Raw genomic sequence first — 19,643 nt, forward strand, 5'->3', positions numbered from 1 at the left:
TGTGTTTCTGCTGATGTATATGTAACACTTTCCTGATTTATAATCAGGGTAACTAGAGGGGAATCACAGGCAACAAAGGGAATTTATGATCCAAGCTTTCATCTGTAAACTGCTAAAAGCACAAACTGACTTCCAAACTCGAAGTTCTGATTCAGTTCTTATGGTTCCAGATTAGATCAGCGTATAGGGATAATGAGACTTGGATCATTTGGGTTCCCAGTACCCACCACCATCCATAAAACATAATTAAATTACTGGTTAAAAAAAGAAACTAGTTCTTTTATTATGCCCAAATTAAAAATATAACCTGAAATCAAATGTCTTACCTGATCCTCCTGACTTCCCCTGTCCCCTCATTTTTCTCCTAGAATATATTATTTAGGTGCCTTTTCCAGAATACTCTTTTCTCCTACTAAAGTTTACTATTTGTGATATGGTTCCAAACTGTAGGACCAGGTCACAAACTATTTCTTATTAGTTTTTCATGTATTAAATAAAACAAGAGAAATATGAGAATTACTTTTTATAAAGTAATCTTACTTGATCACAGTACCAAATTTCAACGATTTGTCAAGGACTTTCATACTGCAACATTTTCTAAAGAACAATTCAAGGCCTGGTGAGATGGCTCAGCAGGAAAAGACCTGAGTCCCAATCTAGAATGAACCTGGTCGAAGAAAAGCAACTTCCCCAATTAATCCACGACTTTCACGTGCATATCAGAGTGAAGCCTCAGCCTTGCTCCATGCGCTACAGTAAGAAAAAATATAATAAAAAGTAGAAAAAAATAACCCAACAAATTCTAAGGTTTATTCTACTAAACAAATAATCACCATTCTCAGCATGCTTCATCTTCTTTCACTACTTGGATAGACCCTAAGGAAGGCCCCATAGTCAAATCAACTTCACAGATGAAGTGATCCACACAGAAGGAGAGCTGTTAGGAAAGAAATCATTTTCATATTCCTTTACAAATATGTCATAATTCTCTACCTTCCTAGTGGAGTAGACAAAGCTACTTCCCTTGGAAAGATGAGGGTGTAAACCAATGTCAGGCCCACGATTGTGCTGCTTTGGTCTTAGTTACTTTAATTAGACAAAGACACAAGTTTCAAAACGACATTAACTTCTTCCTTAATATCTGTGCCAGCAGGCCATGGAACTTTGTCACAAATCTGTAAAATGTATAGTTTTATTTCTCTCTTCCCAATCAGTAAACTCTGTATTTGAAACCTTCTATCTTTTTCACCACACAAGCTAGGTTTTCCATTAGGGTTTTGTTTAGGGATAGTGGAAGGGGGGGAGGGGGCATTTCCTTACTGCTGTGAGTGTGGCAGGGTGTAAAAATGCCCTTAATTCTGTTGGTTCTTTTTCAGGAAGTTTGCAACGTTGTAGAGCCCCCTTTTCAAATTTCTGAGAGCTTTCTCATCAACAATGGGTGCAGGTCTCTATCAGATGCCTTCCATTTGCAGTCATCAGTAAGACCCTATGCCCTCTTGATCTATGTTTTGATACTCCTAACAATGTCATATTGTTAGACCAGCTTGAGCATTGTAATCTGTGGCTCCAGGACAGGCTGTATGATTTTCCTTATACATTATTGACTTCAACAGACTGGTATTTTGAAACGGTTTTCTTTTATTTCCTTTCTGTCCTCTTGGTATTAGGAAAATATCAATCTCATAAAAGAACTTGTATCTTCCTTTTTCTTCCAGTGTAATACATATTATTTATTGGTTTAATATTTCTTAAGAATTCATTGGTGGAGTCCTTTCAGTTTAATGCTTTAGTTGAGGTTAGTTTATTCCTAATTTTTAATATTTATTGGACACTCATATTACCGATTTGTCTCCTCATGAAACAGATGCAGAGACCCACAGCCAAACATTAGGTGGAGCTCAGATTCTTGTGAACGAGTTGGGGTGGGGGAAAGATAAGAAAACCTCAGAGGGGACAAAAACTCCACAAGAAGACCAACAGAGTCAACTGAACAAGACCCATGGGGGCTCACAGAGATTGAACATCCAACCAAAGAGCATTCATTGACTGGACCAAAGTTCTCTACACATATGTAACTTATGGGCAGTTTGGTCTTCGTGAGGATCCCCTAGCCATTAGAATAGGAGCTGTATCTGACCTTAACACCACTGCCTGTTTTCGGATCACTTTCCTCCAGCTGAGCTGCCTAGTTGGGCCTCAGAGAAAGAGGCTTGCTTAGTCCTGGTGCGACTTGATGTGTCTGGGTGTGGTGGTAGTGGGGTGATCCCCTTTTTCTGAGGAGGAGGGAAGGGGAGAAATTGGAAAGAGAGTGGGAGCATAGACTGGAAAGAGAGGAGGGGAAGGGCTGTGATAGTGATGTAAGGTCAACAAATGAATAAAATAATAATAAAAAAGTGAAAAAAAGAATTTTGATATCTTGTAACCCTTAAGAAATTTGCCTAATTTTTCTATATTAAAGCACTTGTGGGCACTAAATTCATCAGCAATTTTTTTTTTTTTTTTTGCTGTTGTTATTCTTCCTATCAATCCAGTAAAAAACCAAAAATTCTGTTTGAGTTGTTTCACCCCTCTTGATTAATTTAGAGATTAATAAATTATATTAATCAGCTTATATAGTCAGCTTTTGTTGTTGATTTCTCTATTGTATTAGATTTCAGTTTCGTCAAATTCTGTTAGGTATTATTTATATGGTCTGTTTTTATGTGTGTGAACTGATCTTTTTTAATTACTAAGATCAATGCATAAGTACTGAGTTTTTTTTGTTACATGCATTGAAATTCTGAACCTATATTTCTTAACTCCAATTTTTTTATCTCATTGTAAATATTAACTGGAGGTGTAATTACTTGACTTAATTTAGACAAAGGCAGTGATATTAAAGAGAAAATGCTTTCTGAGTTAGTTTAATAAGAAACAATTATCCCAAAATGCAATCTGCAACTGGATAATTGTGATATCATCTCTTTAGTCCAAATTATGTTTTACAATTGAAGGAACAGTAAATAAACTTTACAATGATTTCAGATTAATACACACACTGTGAAAATATTCCAAGTTCTGTTTTGTGATGAGAGTAATATATTACACATTACAAGAAAAAATGAGAAATTAGGGAAAAGAAAGCAGACAATCCAGATTGAGCAAAGTGTTGTGGGGAAGACATTGGAGAAAAGAAAAAAATGAAAATGCATATGTAATGATAAATTCCTGTGCTAGCTTAAAAATTAAAGAAAACATAATTATATATGGAAAAATAAAATGTTGTCAAATTTGTTATTTTCCTATGAATTCTGTTTTGTGACAAAGTAACACATTTCATTTAGTTTTGCTAGAAAAATACATATTATAATTATATAATAATAAATAATTATTAGCAAATGCATTGAATATTAATATTTATACTTTTTAACATCTATTGTACTTAAACTGGTAATTTTGAGTACAAAGATATCTATGATTAGTCATTGTTAAATATTTGGAGGTGTATAGCACTTGTACAATAGCGCTATATTATGGAAATGAATTTTTCTATATTTAAGTTTATGGTGATAATTAAGTGCATGACTTGGTGTTTTACCAATTTTTCTTTTTTTGGCACCAAGAATTGAACCTAGATCCATAGTTAGGCAAATATTCTTTTACTTCTTTTGGATATTATACTTCATTGCTTGTAATCCCTTAAAGAGACACAATATTTCATTTGAATTCTTTTTTTATTAAATTTTATTTTTTATATTAATTACAGTTTATTCACTTTGTCCCAGCTGTAGTCCCCTTCCTCATTCCCTCCAAATCCCACCCTAACTCCCTCATCTCCTCCCATGCCCCTCTCCAAGTCCACTGATAGGGAAGGTTCTTCTCTGCTTCCATCTGACCCCAGCTTATCAGGTCTCATCAGGGCTGGCTGCATTGTCCTCCTGTGTGGTCTGGCAAGGCTGTTCTCCCCTCAGGGGGAGGCGATCAAAGAGCAGACCACTGAGTTCATGTCAGTGACAGTCCCTGTTCCCCTCCTAGGGAAACCACTTGGATACTGAGCTGCCATGGGTTACATCTGAGCAGGGGTTCTAGGTTATCTCCATGAATGGTCCCTGGTTAGAATATTAGTCTCAGAAAAAACCCAGAATTTTTTGGTTCTGTTGCTCTCCTTGTGGAGCTACTGTCCTCTCTAGGTTTTATTATCTCTCCCCCCCCCCCTTTTTTTTCAATGCAGTTTATTCAGGAACCTTGAACAATCATCTGACCCTGGGGAAAGCCAGCCCACAGCTTAAATAGCCTCTGGGTAGCCAACCCCACCATGCCATGTGGGCAATGCAGATAGGTCCACATACATGGAAGCAAGCCAGATCCTCAGCCTTAGCCAAATGTGGAGTTGTTCGTGACAGAGAGCACTCACCATCGGGAAGGTGGAAGGCGGAAACCAGCTCCATCTTTAAGGCGCAACATTCCGCAGCTCTCTACAGTTCCCCCTTTTTGTTTTAGATGCATCAGGCAAGAGTAGAGGTCTGATCTCTGATATTAGAAATAAATTGGGACTTTGTACTGATGTTCATTTAGGTGTCATCCACCCAAAGAGCATCAGACCCGTCTGATACCTTTTTCTCAGAGGCGGGACCTGGGGCATCAACCTGCATGCAATCAGACATGCTCTTTTCTGGGTCCAAAGCGGCTGACCCTGAGTGCAGTGCTTAGCCTCGCATCCTGAGCATAACATTTTAGCTTTTTATGGTAGCCAACCATGCTTGGGGAGACTGTCCTGCTTCAATGGCTGTAAAGGCCTGAATGGTCATGGCTGAATTACTGTGTTGTGAGACTCTAATCTTGCATTTTTACCACAGGCAAACCAAGGAGACCAACACCAGAAGGCCTGCTAACGCTCCCATGCCCGCCCATTCCTTCAGATGATTCATGGCTGCAGCAATCCATGATGATAATCCTGTGGCTAGTCCTGCGTCCACATTGGCAGCTGTTGGAGCTACCACCGCGGCATTAGCCATGAGTCATACTGGGCAGACTGCTCAGACCCTGAATAATCTTTTAGCCAATGTAGCTCATGCCTTAGATGTACAAAAAGGAATTAATGCTCAACTAAAAGGAGGCTTGATGGTGTTCAATCAGAGGATTGACCTCGTGCAGGAGCAAATTGATACCCTATGGCAAATCGCTCAACTTGGCTGTCAATGGAAGTATGCTGGACTTTGTGTCACTAGCATACAATATGAGAATTTTTCCCGTGCTGCAAATCTGTCTAAACAATTTTCTAGCTATATTTTAGGTATTGGACTAGAGAATTTGATACTACGATGGAGCAGCTGTGAGTGGCCATTATCACATAAAATTCTATCTCCCCCTTTTTTCATAAGATTCTCTGCACTCTGCCCAAGTTTGGCTATGAGTCTCAGCATCTGCTTTGATATACTGCTAGGCAGAGTCTTTCAGAGGCCCTCTATGGTAAGCTCCTGTCCTGTTTCCTGTTTTCTCCTTCTTCGAATATCCATCCTGTTTGTCTTTTTGAGTGAAGACTCATCATCTTACCCAGGGTCCTCCTTCTCCCATCATTTGAATTCTTATCCTTTTCATTTTTGTTTATTTTAATTTCTTTTTTTAATGTATAATGTGATTTTATTTAGACTGTAAATTGGAATTTACAATATGGACACCTTCAAAAATATCAAGCTAATGGACTGTTGTTTGTTAAGGCAACTCTCTAGAGGAACACTAAGAGATGAGAAATACAATAGAAATACAAGTTCCATCACATGAAAGAAAAGTTATTTTTTATGACAGAAATGTCCCCTTATTATATTTCATTTTCAGTGTTAACAAGCAACTTGAAAAACCAATACTATGAGACTTCCAACCAAGACATGAGCTAATTTCTTTCACTTGCAATGATTATTTTATGGCAAAACTCAAAATTAAGGTAATGCCCAGTTGGTTTGCTCCTATGTGTTCCAGATATTTATTAAATCAATATTTTTCCTACTGACATTTCTTTTAGTTTGAAAATATGCATGTGATTTTTTTCTTTTTTTATTAATTACAGTTTATTCACTTTGTACCCCCCCCTGTACCTCCCTCCCTCCTCCTCTCCCAATCCTACCCTCCCTCTTCCCCACCTGTGTCCCTCTCCTAGTCTATCAGATCTCATCAGGAGTGGCTGCATTGTCTTCTTCTGTGGCCTGGTAAGGCTGCTCCCTCCTCAGGGAGAGGTGATCAAAGAGCAGGCCAATCAGTTCATGTCAGAGACAGTCCCTGTCCCCATTACTATGGAGGCCGCTTGGATACTGTACTGCCATAAGCTACCTTTGTGCAGGGGTTCCAGGCCATCTCCATGAGTGGTCCTTGGCTGACGTATCAGTTTCAGAAAAGACCCCTGTGACCAGACTTTTAGGATCTGTCACTATCCTTGTGGAGCTCCTATCCTCTCCAGGTCTTACTATCTTCCACTTCTTTCATAAGATTTCCTATTTATTTTAATCTCATGTGTTTGCATTCATGCACATATGCACATCACATGTATTACTGATACCTGAGGAGGCCAGAGAAGGATGTTCGGTCCCAAAGGAGTCACCAACAGTTGTACACCACCATTAGGGTACTGGCAACTGAACTTGGGTGTTCTGCAAGAGCAGCAAGCACTCTTAATCACTAAGAGGAATTTATCTAGAAGCTCTTATCACATGTAAATTAAATATAAATTCTGCCATCTCTACTTCATGATACTTACAATATAATCAACTACGTATGTGATTTGTTTATTTAGATAAGTACTAAGCTAATTTAGTGAACCTGCATTTTAAATATTATTCTAAGTACTTTTATGCATGACTTTTAAATCCTCTTCTCTGATCTAAGATTAATTTTACTAATTACTTTATTATTACTGTGTGAGTGAGACAGCACTCATGGGACATAGACGGAGGTCAAGGTCAACATTGTGCAGTCAATTTATCTTCATCATTATATGTTTTTCTTGGACCAAATTCAGGTTGTTGAATTGCTGGTACAGCAATTACCTTTACCGGCTGATATATTTTGCTGGCTCTGATTTAGGATTGATTTCTTTCTAATTAATGTAATTCAATATTTTGCTTTAAACTATCAATTATTAAAGAAAAAGGCTCATTTTAATGTGATAAAGTAAATTTTTTACATTAAATAGCTTAAATCAAAATAAACTACAGCAGTGTTATGATTCTTCAAACATTTTCTTGAAAATATACACGGCTGTGTTATTTTAGTTTTTTAATATTCTGAATTTTCCTTTGCAGTACACTGCCTTTGCATGCCATTTAATATTTTGATACCTTTCAGATAATTTAAACAACCCCAAATGCCTTTTAGAAAGTAGCAGTTGGGCCAGTGTAATTTGTCCTGGATGAAACAGAGCATAATAGTGGATATTCTATCCGAAGGAAACATGTCACTGAAAGCAAACAGTTACAAGCACAGTGAGTAGAATTGGCAGAGAGACTAGAGCCCGTTAAGTCTTTATAGAATTAATGGTATTATCATTGACTCTGTATACATGAATACATCGATCTTTCATTATAGAATGCAAGAGATTTGGTGTGCTCTTCATTTAAATTTGAAGAATTCATTTTATTTGAAGAACTCTATTCACTTCATAGAGTTCCTCAAAATTCATTTAGCCCATGGGAACAAACGGCCTCATTACCTGAAACACTGCTAACATCCAGGACACTTATAAAGAACGTGTTTAAGGGCACTTTGGTTATTTTTCATTGGGGCCAAAATACTTGTTATCATACTCAATAGCAAGCAAAACAAGGCCGTGTCTCCAATAAATTGATAATTGCTTCTGTGAGGCATATGTTTTCAAACATATTTCTATAAATGATGGGTCTTTGGGTATTATTTTTAGCTTCTCTGGGCAGGGAGCATAGAGGAGGACTGAGTATGAGAAATGAACTTCATTGTTAGAGGACCCATGCCCCAGAAAGGGCCACTAAGAACAGCAATAAAGCTTAGAAGAGATTTTTATATCGTTCACAATTTTAAGATTCTCAAGAGAGAACATTGGTCGTGTTTTTCAAAATCAGACTATTTCTTTTGTCTTAGCAGTTTGTGTTTAGGATTAAATATGTATTTTAAAAATACTTAGAACAGCTGTTTGTATGCAAAGTGGTAAACGGAAGGCAAATTCATAGATAAGCTATACCCTGGGCATCTAGGGAGGGTACATTACTATTTCGAGGAAGGAATAGAGGAAAGAAAGCCAATCAGCCCCCTGCACGTGTAATATCTGGACCATGAGGTAACTTTGAGTCTCATTTTAAGTTTTTCCATTACAGCCCTTAGGCAAATATTGCTATTACTATTACTTCTCACATCTTCTGAATATATTTATTGTACTAATTTTTGATATACAGTTATTGTTTCATTTATATATTTCTCCCTGTGCCTTTCTACATAGATGTTTTTGTTCTAAACCCAGTATAAACCATTAAAGAAAAGCATATAATGACTGTTACTTTTGTTTCACTTCTTTATATAAAGAAACACATTTCATCTTTGTATGAATGCTAACTAGACATTTCTTTTGTAGCATAAATACATCTTATGACACATACTTCAAAGTCCTAAATTTACTTGTGGTGGTTTCAAGGTGAACTTGGTGACAGTTTTAACAAGAAAGATCTGTCTCCAAAGACCTCTATGCTTCAAGTGTTATTTAAATTTTCCATTTATCATAAAACAAAATAAACCATCGAGACACACTTTTTGTCTTCTAATATCTTGAGGCAAACCAGTTGACAAGATATTATTCAATCTCATAAGGGAGAGGTGCATTGGCTCATACTAGAAAATGCTGGGTCCTGCTAGGCCAAGTGACTGCTGCTTTTGTTCATAATCGTTAAATTTCTATGGAAACTGCTTGAAGGATAATACTTACTTCACAATATCATTTTATTTTTTCTTACAGGAATTTACTGCTGTGTATTAAAAACATCTTTTGACAATATATATGCATGTACATATATGGTTGCACATTATATTCAAATTAATTCCTATTCGGTTTTGTGCAGCAGTGTGTCAGGTTTATTAGATGCTGTTAAGTGGAGAGAATCAGGGAAGCTCTTGTTAAGCTTTTGTAAGCAAAAAAATATATTAGCCACAACCGTGGCACGAAGAGCAATTCTACTAGCTGCGTGTTAACTCAGAATTTATTTATGCTCTTCCTTAAATCCTTGGAAACCTCACTTAGAATCAGCAGTCTGTAAGCTGAAAAATAATAGCCAACAGTACCAGGGACATGAGTGTTAAAAATATAATGACACATACGTTTTGATGCCCTGCTAGGTAGGCTTTTTCAGAGGCCCCCTGTGGTAGGCTCCTGTCCTGTTCCCTCTTTTCTCAAAACATATGCTGAGATTCAAAGCCAAACTTTGGACAGAGTGCAGGGAGTCTTATGAAAGAAGAGAGAGATAGAAAGACATGGAGGAGGTAGGAGTTCCACCATGAGAACAACAGAACCAAAATATCTGGGCACAGGGATCTTGTGTGAGACTGATACTCCAAACAAGGATCATACATGGAGGTAACCTAGAAGCCCTGCACAGATGTAGCCCATGGCAGCTCAGTGTCTAAGAAGGTTCCCTAGTAATGCGAACAGGGACTGCTTCTGACATGAACTGATTGGCCTACTCTTTGATTACCTCCCCCTGAGGGGGAAGCAGCCTTACCCATCCACAAAGGAAGACAATACAGCCAGTCCTGATGAGACCTGATAGGCTAGGGTAGAAAGGAAGGAGAGGAGAACCTCCCCTATCATTGGACTGGGGGAGGAGCATAGGAGAAGAAGAGGGAAAGAGGGTTGGATTGGGAGGGGATAAGGTAGGGGATTACAGCTGGGATACAAAGTGAACATAAACTGTAATTAATAAAAATAAAAAAATAATAACACAGGAGTCTAAATGTTCAGTTTGATTGAACATATAAGAACTAAAACAATATTTTTTTAATTTTTATTAATTACACTTTATTCTTTTTGTATTCCCCCCATAAGCCCCTCTCTCCTCCCCTCCCAATCCTACCCTCCCTTCCCTTTCTGCATGCATACCACTCCCCAAGTCCTCTGATAGGGGAGGTTCTCCTCTCTTTTCTGATCTTGGTCTATCAGTTCACATCAAAAGTGGCTGCATTGTCCTCTACTATGGCCTGGTAAGGCTGCTCCCCCCTCAGGGGGAGGTGATCAGCAGGCCAATCAGATTATGTCAGAGGCAGTCCCTCTTCCCATTACTATGTAATCCACTTGGACACTGAACTGCCATGGGCTACATCTGTGCAGGGGTTCTAGGTTATCTCCATGAATAGTCCTTGGTTGGAGTATGAGTCTCTGGGAAGTTCCCTGTGTTCAAATTTTCTTGTTCTGTTGCTCTCCTTGTCCTCTCCAGCTCTTACTATTTCCCACTTCTTACATAAAACAATAATTTTAAGGAAGCCCTATGAGGATTGGGTAGATGGCTCAGTGAATTACGATTCTTGCTGATCAAGCCTGAAGTTCTGTGTTGTGAACTGGGCATGGTAGTGCCACCTACATGTAAACCCTGTTTATGTAGTGACAAGAGGGTGCAGGGGTTCCTGGCCATTCTATTCTTGTTCTCTCATCAGGACCTAAAGGCGTTATTTCTAATTGTACAGTCTAGAATCAGTGTGTGTGCACATGCATCAAAATTAGTTTTCAAGAACACGTTCAGTAACTTATTTATTGAACCTGACCTTGTTTTGATGATATTCATTAGAATCGCTTTCCCTATGTGGAGATGTAAAGTTTTATAGATGAACAACTTGTACTGTGTTTGCAAACAAAGGGAGATATAATTTATCATCTTACTTTAAGGCACAAATTTGAAATTCTAAACAAATTCCAAACAATGATAAATGTCAGATGTTGAATTGTCATTTACACAAAATTTCAGGCAAATATTACCATAACTTGGTGTGCTCTCACTCATTTTCCCGTGCTGAGTGAAGAAAACTGTTTCCCAAAATCTCGTATTGAAGAAATTCCCACATTTTATCATCTTAAGGTATGCCATCGAAATATTAAATTTTCAAATGTAAGTGATTCGATTCATCAAAATTGTAAAATATGAGGCCTTTATGAGAGTAATCACAGCCTTGTATCATGACAGGGAGGCCAGCGCAGACACTCCATCTGTACAGTATAATGGTACAGTCTCATTTCCAGGATCAAATGAGTCACTGTACGCAAAGTGATGAGAACGTTGTCATCCGTGCTGCAAGAGAGATGCTGTTTCTCCACAAATGTGCAGAAAATTATTCCCTTAGGATACATTCCATCCCATGCTGAATGTCAACTCTTCCAAGGCTGACAGTTTAGTGAACTCAATAGAAGTGTTATAATGTCATCCTTCCTGAGAGTTGGTAAGGCATGCCCAGCTGAAGCAATGCTGTGTAACAAGTTACATAGTCACTCCTCAAAACAGGAAAAATACAGTTGTATAAACACGAGTAAGAATCTTCTTTTGACTCAGAAAGTAGTATTCTCTTCCTCTTTTCTAGAGCAGAGTGTTTTCCAAGCCTCATTATGGTAGTGAGTGGATCTATTTGTCAGCACAAAGACTAAGGGTTTGATAACATTTGGGTGATTTTTTTTTTCTTTTCTAGAGGCACACAGTTTACTTACTCATTAGTGTGGGGTCTGGATCCATGGTGCTGTAGTGTTTGAAAACTTGTTCCCCACTCTGCGCTGTTGTTTTGGGAGATTATGGGCATTTGGGGCTGTGGCTTTACCTTGCCAGCAGAAATGAGGGCTGTGAGCAGGTGTTGAAGGTGATAATTTTCTGGTATATCACAACTTCTCTTGCTCCCAGAGCTGTGAAAACATAAACAAACCAGGCCACAAGCTCTCAGTGGCATGGACAGAACCACTTCAGCGGCTGCGATTATCTATATCTGCATATACTATGAACCAAAATAAGCATTTATTCCAACACGCTTTCACAAGATATTTTGTTTCTGTGATAAAAATTAACTCATATTCCTAGAACATATTTAGGTGTGTGTGAGAGAGAAAGAGAGAGAAACTAGCTTAAACGGAGCTTATCTATATCAAGGCAACCTAAATAAACCTCCATTTCCCGGGTTTACCGAGTCTTTCTGTGTAGAGCTGAGTCACAAATGAGTAATCTTTTGTTGTTGTTAGACAATACGCTTGCAGGGTGAAATCTTTACCAACTTTGTTTATACTGCACCCCGAAAACAATTAAGTGAGATCTATGGGACCTCAGTGTGTTTCCGGTATATGAGGTGCACAGCATTGATATACACATATGAAGAAACAGCAATTACATTTGAAAGTAAAATTAAGCTCACGAACCAACACCGATGCATTGTACAGGGCAAAGGAAAACTGACGTTCCTTAAGAAGACCATTGCTCAACCGAAATTGTTACTGTTTTCACTTGAACGCCGATTGAATGAGCTCAACAAAACTATTAATCCACGGCCTTAATGGTCTTTGGATGCCACCGTGCAGCTTGCTGCCATCGCTCAGCTTAACCTACGGATGGAATAATGATGCCATGTAATTATATCCAGGGGAATACTACTCTTTTCTACAGCCTATTATTTTTCTATCCATCTGAAGACCAGTTTTTTGTTTCCTTTGGGAGACATTTCCTAATGAATATAGAATAACCAGAGGAGAAAAGCATTGATTATTTGTACATATTTAAGAATAAAGATTGTATCATTAGCTCATTAATTGTGCTTTTGTTACGTCTTTACTAGAAAGTGTACCTGCATGTTCCTCTCAGGTACATGTCTCCAAGTTATACATTGCTCCTCATTTGAAGGTGATGGAGAACAAGGGTAGGACTCAGACCTGAACTTTATTTTACAAAACAATAAATCAGCATATTAGCTGCTTTGATAATCTCAATGCCCAAAATAAAAGAAATGCCATTACTGCTTTTTCACTTGCAATTGGCAGGATAATTGTTCTAATGAGAGTTTGGTCATCAAGGATATATCTTAATACTTGTTTTCAAAAATATCTTGAAGTAATAATTCAAGCTCTGGTTGACAAATGTTAACTAATGGGGTTTTCAAACTTTCTGTTTTCTTGTAGTTTGATTCTTTACAGAATTTCAGCTCTGTCCACAAAGTTAGAACTTCTTCATCTGAAAAGTATGGCTTCATGTGTATGGCAAAAATGCATGGCAATATATCAAGATTTAGAAGATCTACATTCTTAGCCAGGAATAATTATGTAACTTGGTCATTTATGACTGGTTCATGAATGAATCTGTAATAATGATCCAAACATTAGGGAAATTATCAACTAGAGGAGCATCTGTTACTGCTTATCAGCTTTATATCAGGCCTTTGTGTGTCTGTGTGCTTCCAAAAGCACACGTAGGTGTACAAACACCATACACACACACTTCTATTAGATCTACAGAGGAATCATTATTTTATAGAAATTAATTTTTCATTTATAATACAGTTTTTATAAAATTATTAAATTAGCTTGCAAAGCTTGCCTGCGAAGACTTAACAAAATAATTAGCACTTACATAACATTTGCCATGGAGATAGTATTTGTATTTTTGTCTTAAGCATATACCAAATATGTTTTCAAGGAAAACTAGTAAATGAGGATTAAATCATACACACTCACATTCTGCAATAACAGGGCTTTATAGAAATGAACAATCTACAACCCCTAGAACCAATTGTCTTCTCCTTGTTGCATATCTCTGTCGATGAAGTCTTCCTCTCTGACTGTCATATGGAAAACAGCAACATCAGAATATATGAGATGAGTCAAATCACAGAAACACATGTTGTATATTCATATATGGAAACAAAGAAGAAAAGACGTAAAAGCATCAGTAGGAAAGGGATGGAGTTAAGAAACGTAGTAGTGGGAATTGATATGGCCGAATACATTGTATGCCTCTGTGGGGATCATATAATGAATCTCCTCGCTTACAATTAACACAACCTGCTGTAAACAAAGTATCTGTGGAAGCGTATTTCAGCTGAGATGGAAAGAGTCCAGATTACATTTTTTTTTTCAAATCTTCCTGATGAGAAAATTAAACCTGAGCTGACTCCTGTCTAAGTCTGAACACTGCTGAGCTCTGGACAGAGAGTGAAACTGCTCCTGTCTCTGATCGCTCTAGACAGGGCTGCTGTGTAGAGATCTGAAGACTTCCCTGCATGGTTTCTACATATGATTTGTTCATGTGCCAAGAGATGATCTTTTTCCCTGTCTATGAATGTAGGAGGATACAGACATCCATCGCTCAGTGTCACTGGGATCAGGTCAGAAGCCAATTCCTGCACCCCCACTTGCATCACTAATAAAGACTGTACTCATCCATTATTCCTCTGTAGAGTTCTGCCTTCTGATGTGGCCAGCCTTCTCAGTTAAAAATTACCATTCTAGAATGATCTGAATCGCTGTTCATTCCACTCAAAATCTGTACTTTGAACTTCTTTTTGTGTTTGCCACTCTATTCCTGCTTCTGCTCTGATTTTTCAGATCAGGACCAGATTTTTAACCTCCTGTCATGAATCCCTCTCTCCCTTTTGTTCAGTGTAAACATGAACACTTTAAGGGAAATTCAATTTTCATATTCATATTAGTCTGAAAAAACTGTTTATGTTCATTGGAGTGAGTAGCAAGACTAGTGACAATGACTTAACGTAAGCTTCCGACTCTTTCCCTCAAATCTGGCTTCCAGAGAAGAGTACTGGTATATACCTTGCTCACAGCTGCCTTTCTCTCTTGGTGAATTACTGCTGTTAGAGCCTCATCCACCTTTTCTCTTTCTTTTGTTTAATCCCTGTCTTTTTGTGGTTATTCAGTTTTCTCAGTAGGTGTCAGTTCTTTGTCCAGATTCTTTAATATAGTTTCTGCACATAGAGTAGCTGTAAAAGCAGTATTGAAAGGTTCACCATGGAACCAGCTACTGCTGGGCCAATCAGTTTGTCAAATGCCCACTTCTATTTCTTTCTGTCTGAGAGTCTGCAAAGAAGGCCACAGTACTCACACGCATTCTCTGTTTAGATTTGAACACGAGTATGATTTAGAAATCCAGCAAAATATACCTACCCATGTTTAAACGTAATGGAAGTATTCTGTGGTTCTCTGTCTCTGTGGGCACTTTCTGCATCTCTGCATATTTAGCTAAGGCAGCTCAGTTATTGGGAACAGAAAAGCTGTCCATCTTCTGATAGTTTAAATTGTTTACTTTTTGAATTGCAATAGTTAAAAGTAAGCGCTAAGATATTAGAGAGATACCACAGTTAGTAACATGCTTCCCATAAGCCATGAGGGAGGACTCAAGTCTGGTCTCTAGAACCCATGTAAGCAAACAGTGCTTGGTTGCACATGCTTCTCATCTCAGCTCTGTGGGGAGAGGCAGGAAAATCCTGAAGCTCACAGCTCAGGCAGCCTCGCCTAATGGGAAAGTCCCATGCCAGAGGAAGATTCTTCCTGGGAAAGCAAGGCAGTCAGCAACTTAGCATAAACAGCCAAGGTTCTCCTCTGGCTTTTATGATAATACACACACACACACACACACACACACACACACACATGTGCACGCACTCACACACACGCACATGTGTACACACATAATCCCGGGCATTATTTTAGAAGAAGATGCAAATTGTGTTAATTTATTAAAAATATATCACCAAATAATTTAGTTTGAAATTGTGCCTGGCCTCAGTGGATGAGGATCAGCTCAGTCCTGACAAGACCTGATGTGATGGGGTGGCTGCTGGTAATTTCTGAGGAAAACTAGTGGTTGGCCGGGGAACTCCCCTTTCCTGAGGAGAAGGGGAGAGAGATGAGGGAGAAGGCAGTAGGAGGGAGGAACCAGGAGTAGAGAATGGAAGGGCCTGCTATCAGGATGTAAAGTGAATATATAAATTAAAAATAATTAAAAAAAGAAATTCTGTTCCACTTATATATATGCTGCATGGACCAAGCCATTCTCCCCTTCTCTCCAGACATCAGTTTTCTGCTAGAGCATAGAAAGCCATGGCGTTAAAACATGTGAACTAGGGAAGGGAAAGCAGGACTCACCTGGCTGTAACACGGGTACTAATGCATATTAATGGGGCTGTGGTGTCCATTGCCCATGCTCTATCTCTCCTGACCGTGGTGTACGAAAATAACCCTGATATTGAAATGGCTTTGGCTATTCTAGCGATGCAGCATGCTGAAGTCTAAGTCTATTACAAACTGTTATCATCAGTTGGCCCATAGTTCCTCAGACTCACTGAAGCAGGTGATCAAGTCTACTGAGTTCCACGAAAGTTTCCAGAAAGAATTCAAACCAGAATCAGTTAAAGAAAGAGGCATGGAGGCCATTCTGCTTAAAATTTGAATGGATCGTAGAAGACAACTGTGGTACTTTGCTGCGACTGGATTGTTCAGAGGGCTACACTGAGGAGAACACCATCTTTGCACTCAGGATTCAGTTTTTTGCAACTGAAATTGTTCGGAACCGGGAAGGTGGTAACAAAGGGGTTTCCATCAGTGTTTAGGACAAAGAAAGGGAGAAGGAGCTGACAATAATGAAGAGGACGATGAGAAAGGAGCTGACCCTGGAGGAGAGAAAGACAAAGGAGTCAACAGAAAAGGAGAAAAGCAGAAAACTAACCAGGGAAGAGAAAAAGAAAGCCAAGAAACATGGCTCAGCCAAACCCATAAATATCAGGTGTTATTGGCACAGACTCCTTTGGTTAAATGACTGTCCTTGTGCAAGTGGAGGACTCAGAAGGACATCTTTCTTCCTGGTAAGAGAAGCTACTCCAGCCATAATAGCCTAAACACAATTAGTGAAGTCTCTTGGCTAATTGTTGCTTAATGCCTGTTTTTTGGCTCTACCTGTTGTTGAAGTAAGACATTTTGTGAATAAATTTCTTTTGGTTTATATTTAAAAAAAATGCGAACCATGTGATGGGTTTATCAACATCGTGAGTTATACTTTATAGATATAAGATTTCCTTACTTTGGTCCCTAAAATGTAGGGTTGGTGATGTGGTTATTTGGTCTCACTGTTGTATTGCCTTAAAACTATTATGTATAAATGTTACTGTAATGAGTTCATGGAATTTTTTTTGTTTTTGTATGATTGTGGAAGGTGATGGGACAAATGTAGAGTCCTTCTATTTGGTAATTAAATCTAGTGAAAATCAGAGCTGTTTTAGATCTGCATTATATTCCTTCTTTTTCAAATGTTTTGCATTCACAAAGCCTTTAATGAGTTTGGCCTAAAGGAGTTTTTCTCAAATCCATGTGTTTCTGATTCACTCAAAGTCAGCTCTTACCCAAACTATTTTAATTATTTATTTGTACTCCAAGAAGCCTGTGGAGGTTTCATTAAAAAACTCCTTATGACTACTTTTTTTTTTCAATATTAGAAAAGTTATTTTTTTTTTCTCAACACTTTTGGGTTCTACTCCTAAAATCATTAAGATTAATTTTATGCTCTCTCTTAGCTTTCATTTCTAAAACCACTGGAGTGAAATTATTTATTTTGCTCAAATAAATCCTTTTTATTTCCAATGTGATTATTGTAACATTTCATAATGGCTTGTTGTTACTCAGCTGATTCCCTTTTGTCTTTACAATTTTTAATCATGTAAATAACATGCTCCTTGAAATACTCTGTGGAAAAAAGTTACTATTTTGCCACAGAATTCACATTTTGATGTTAAGTATATGAGAGATAAACAGGAGAAGAAAAAGTGGAATTAAAACACGGATAACTATTATCACTCTAAGCATGATAAAATCATAATGCTGCCAATAAAAAAGTCTATTTTGTGATAATGCTTAAAATTTACAGATGATCTTCTTTGTGTTTACTTCTAATAGAAGAAATATTTTGTCCAACCAAATTGATACAAATTTCATGATATGAACACACACATGCTTTCTCTGGGAAATTTGGTTACTGAACCTTTATCGATGTATTTAATTATTAAAAACACTCAATATAGTCCTATTGTGTTTAGGGGAATGAAGACCACCTCTTCATTGTTCAGTGAGTTAGAAAACTTGCTGTATATTTCCAGTGCTTTTGATATATTTAATCGATACCTAGGATTAGGTAAAGAAGGATACAATAATATATAAGTAAATGACAAGTCATTGGGAGGTGATTTAATATTATGTGTACTTAGAAAGATGATAGCAGTAGGTTCTTCCCTGTGGAGTCTTGTCTTGCTACAAGTTCTTGGTCCTCCTGCAGGGGTCCAGGTATGTGTTTTAATTTGTGGAGTGAGTCATAAATCCAAACAAGAAGTAGTTGTTTATTTCCATGACACTGATGCTACAATTACACTGGTGGGCAAGGCTGGTCCTTATGATAGTTCCCAGGATAAAGATAAGCCTTATAATGACTAATTTTTATATTTCTCAACCTTAATGATAGAAGCTTCTTGCTGTATATGGTAATTAATGCAAAGAACTACAATGGCTGAAAGTGAAAAGAATAAGGGACTATTGACTGCTCAACCCTAACTGAATTTTCTGTCACATTCCCTTCTCTGAGGCTCAGAGATTATTGCTGAAGAAGTCTCTAAGTGCTGTTGTGGAAGACAGCACAGAAACAGTTCTCCAGAAAGCGTAGGGTAGTTGCACCGATGAACTCACAGTCGATGACACAACATGCACAAAACTTATAGAAACTCAAACCAAAATTACTTTAGCATGCATTGGGAAGATGGGCATTGAGACTCAGTTCTACTTAAAGAACCATTGAAAACTCATAGTTGCTGGGAGAGAGAGAACCAGCTTTCCTTAAGCATGTGACCCTGGTTGGTTGACCAGATTCCGGTGGAAGAAAATACATGGCCTTAAAGAATATATGGACAGCACCAACTGTTGATGTTTATAACAATGAGGACACAAAGATGGATTAGTAGGGTTGGAGGGGTGATCTAGAAGAGTAAGCAGATGGAAAAAGTATGATCAAATACATTATATGAAATTCTCAAAGAACTTATAAAACTGGAAAAAAATCAAGAGAAACAGACAGACAGAGAAGACTGGCAGAAGAGGCCTAGGAAAAGGATGACTCAGAAACATACCCACAAAGAATCTACTTGTTTTTGGTCTGTTTTCATGACCCAAGGACATTTTAGAATATTTTCTCTGTGATTTAGTCAAGCAATGAAAGATTCATTTCTCTTACAGTACTTATTTTTTTAAATAGACTCTTTTACACAAACTTATTATTGTAACGTGTTTCTTTATAATTTACTTATAAAATAAAGTCTACTAAAACTAACATACATTGCTAACAAAAACAAAACAAAACAAGAACAAAGCAGCAAGTGCTTACTTGTACTAGTATGTGAGGGAAGGAAGGAATGAATTCCTGTTTTCAAGTCTTCAATTTTTTTTTATTTTTTTATTTTTTTTATCAGTTACATTTTATTAACTCTGTATCCCAGCCGTGTTCCGATCCCTCATTCCCTCCCAGTCCCTCCTTCCCTCCCTCATCTCCACCGTGCCCCTTTCCAAGTCCACTGATAGGGGGGACCTCCTCCCCATTCATCTGATCCTGATACATGAAGATATCATGTATCTTCAGGACTGGCTGCAAAGCCCTCCTCTG

The 19,643-nt window shown here is 37.9% G+C and overlaps 1 pseudogene; it reads left to right on the top strand.

Moving 5' to 3' along the window:
* The first annotated feature begins 16,117 nt into the window (after positions 1–16,117).
* On the top strand, positions 16,118–16,658 carry LOC110542224 (protein PBDC1-like; annotated as a pseudogene).
* The last annotated feature ends 2,985 nt before the right edge of the window (positions 16,659–19,643 follow it).

This window comes from Meriones unguiculatus, chromosome 6 (assembly GCF_030254825.1).
Source record: "Meriones unguiculatus strain TT.TT164.6M chromosome 6, Bangor_MerUng_6.1, whole genome shotgun sequence".
Classification (NCBI taxonomy): domain Eukaryota; kingdom Metazoa; phylum Chordata; class Mammalia; order Rodentia; family Muridae; genus Meriones; species Meriones unguiculatus.